The sequence below is a fragment of the Pinus tabuliformis genome, chromosome 4_1 (genome assembly GCF_031772625.1).
Source record: "Pinus tabuliformis cultivar Carrire ecotype Pingquan chromosome 4_1, CPIR1, whole genome shotgun sequence".
Taxonomy (NCBI): domain Eukaryota; kingdom Viridiplantae; phylum Streptophyta; class Pinopsida; order Pinales; family Pinaceae; genus Pinus; species Pinus tabuliformis.
This window is the reverse complement of record NC_142303.1, coordinates 894,690,423-894,693,477: the sequence shown is the minus strand read 5'-3', so window position 1 is coordinate 894,693,477 and position 3,055 is coordinate 894,690,423.

The following is a 3,055-nucleotide window of genomic DNA, read 5'->3' as shown; positions in this document are numbered from 1 at the left end:
TATTTGGAAACAGAGATAACTGGTTCGCCCAGTGGTTCACCATTTGTTGTGGCCACAACTACCACCCTATCAAAACTTGCCTTGGCAGCAATTCTGAATGGGTCCCCTAAAAGTTGGCCTTCTACCTCTCCGAATGATCTGTTTAATCCCAGAGACTTTAACTCATTGTCGAGCCAAATTTTCAGTTCTTAATGGTCAAGCCCCCCCTTTTAATCCTTGTTGCACGGTCCATTCATCACCCAACCTAGCCCTCCATTCATTCCCTCCATCGAAACCTTTTCAGCCCTCAAAACCTTCTATTGCATCATTATTCCCATCATAACCCTTTATAGCAGAAAAACTTCGCAAAACATGCATAAATCCCTTTTTGTGGCCTATCGCAATTAACACTGTGCACTTTTTTCCTTCCGGACCCGACGACATTATCAACCCAAATTCATAATTTTCGGGTCTGAAACCATGTCGCAAGTCGCTATCGGCCAAGCCCAAAGGCTATATATATATAAAAGGCACATATGGTATACCGGACCCGACGGTTGTATTAACCCCGATATATATTTTATCGGGTCCGCCTCCCCAATCGCTTATTGCAATCGACGGGCCTAGGGGTTATATATATATATATATATATATCAGGTCCGGCCTAATCGCATATCGCAATCGGCCGGGCCCTAGGCCTACACATATTGCGATATGCGATATGGCAGACCTGCCGATCTAATTAAACATAATATATATGCCATCGGGTCTGCCCTCCCCTATCACAAATCGCTATCGGCGTGGTCTAGCGCTCATGCATAAGGTGCGACACCATACGCTGGACCCGTCGATGATTTTAGGCTCGTACATATAAAATTTGAAGTCTCGCTGTACGGCCCAGACGCGGGTTTTTCCCGTGTTTCTTGTGTATTCAGTAACATGCTATGGTCAAGTTCTTTTATGGAAAATGGCATATGATGGACCCGATAGGGTATAGGCTCCCGTCTATAGTATTTCATGTCTGGGTTTTGGGTTTCGCTCTGTGTTTTGCGAGGATTTGCAATGTAAAGAAAATTTATGTTCACGGGGCTTAATCAGTGCATACATTAAAAGGAAGTGGAGATTCTTTCACATTTGATGATTTAAACATGAGATTCATGTTTTGTAGGCATGTTTTCCATATGTCTTATAGTAATAGTAGATATAAATTGTTTTTCAAGAAAATTCGAGCAGACCTGGTAACAGATAAAGATGAGTTGTTTCTAGATGACACCTCTCCTCCACCAGTGTCAGCATTGCAAAACACACTCTGTGAAAGGGAAGAAGGACTGCCAAAGTGCATAATTGAGGCACTCCTTCAGTTCAGTGGAAGCACTTGTGATAGTGCTAGTCCATCTAGATGTCATCATTGCCAGATACATCACAAAGCATGTCAGATGTTAGATGATGAGCGCAACGTCTTCAATTTCCTTCACGAAATGACAGAGACTGATAGCCACTCCACACAGGTGCTAAGAAATGATACGCAATCCTCCTCTGTTCCAAAGGCATCCATTCATTTCCCCAGGAAGGAGAATGCTCCACCAAGGGTGACCTCAGCGTGTCAGCAATTTCACCGACCGTTCTCATCTGTATACGCTGATGTGTGTAATCAAATGGGGAAAATGCAAGGTCGTAGAAGACTGAGGGTAATTGAGGGTTGCATAAGTATTACCTCTAGATAGGAGAGGGGGGCTTTTTGTTTTGGGGAGGAACAACTTTGATTATTGTGAATAAACAAAGATTGTTTAGCTCAATAAGGAGCCCGTATTTTAGATTGATTTTCCTCTTTTATCATGTGTTTTGATCAAAATGTTGTTGTTGGTATAAATGAAAATGTATATTTGCTTTTGTTCATATTGATGACTTACAGTTCATGGTTATGAATGGTTATTTGAATATGATTCAATATCATGGTTAAACCATGGAAGGTTACTGACTCAAAACTATGTTGGACATCAGTTGGAAGCTTCTCTTCCATAAAATGGAATGTTTATTCCTGTATGAATGATTGGATTGTAATTAAGTATTAATACAACCTTGTTCTTATGAGAGCTAGTAATTGATTCACTTAGACTTGGTATTCATATATGATGTGCAACCTCCTTGTTGTCATGCCCCTGCAGGATAGATTAGGATATTTAGGACACAAACTAGAGTAGTTAGAAGAGGTGTAGATAGGATTCAATACATAGAGGTTAGTTGTTTTATTTTGTTGATGTAATTGAAGTCTTCTTCTCAGAAGCAATATTTCAACTTATTTAATATTTTATGGGGTCCCCTAAAACCCATTGGAACTAGCCATTCGAAACGAAAGCAGGTCTAACTGGGGCTTGTGATCGAGTTAGTTCCCATTGTTGGTATAGCGAAAATTCACCATTTCAACACTATTTCAAATATGGACACAATATTTCCACTCAACCCCCCCATTTTTGACTTATTTATTTCAAATAATGGGGACCATTTCCATAATTTGTGGGCTAAATCATCTTTTCAATATTTCCTTTTAGTTAAGTGTCCTAAAATTTTGCCATGTTTTCGTTTTTGTTGGATTTCTATTTTAATTGCTTCGTTGAGATTGAATTTTTACTAACTTTCCATCAGTACTCATTTCATCTCATTTGGTTACACAGTTTGCAAATGGTGCTCATCCAAAGTTTGATAACTTTTACCGCCTCGGTTAAAAAATGTACAAAATCTATATTATTTTAATTCCTGAAAATAAATTAGTAATTGGTCGTAAATATTAATTCCTACTTGATTTTTACTAATTAATTCATTTTTCACTAACAACCCTACAAATTCATTGTAGCTAAATTGTAGAACAATTAAAATTATGTGTTTTTTAGATCTCAGTAATTTATTCCAATTCCCAATTTTAAAAGAAATTATGAAACTTGAAATCTCAAAATTGCAAAATAATTATAGCTTATAATGGACGAGTCCCACTTCACGTGGGCCCCACTTCACCTTATACCTCCCACTCCAACCATACCTCGAGGCTTATATCATATCAAACCTCTTTTATAAAACCTTC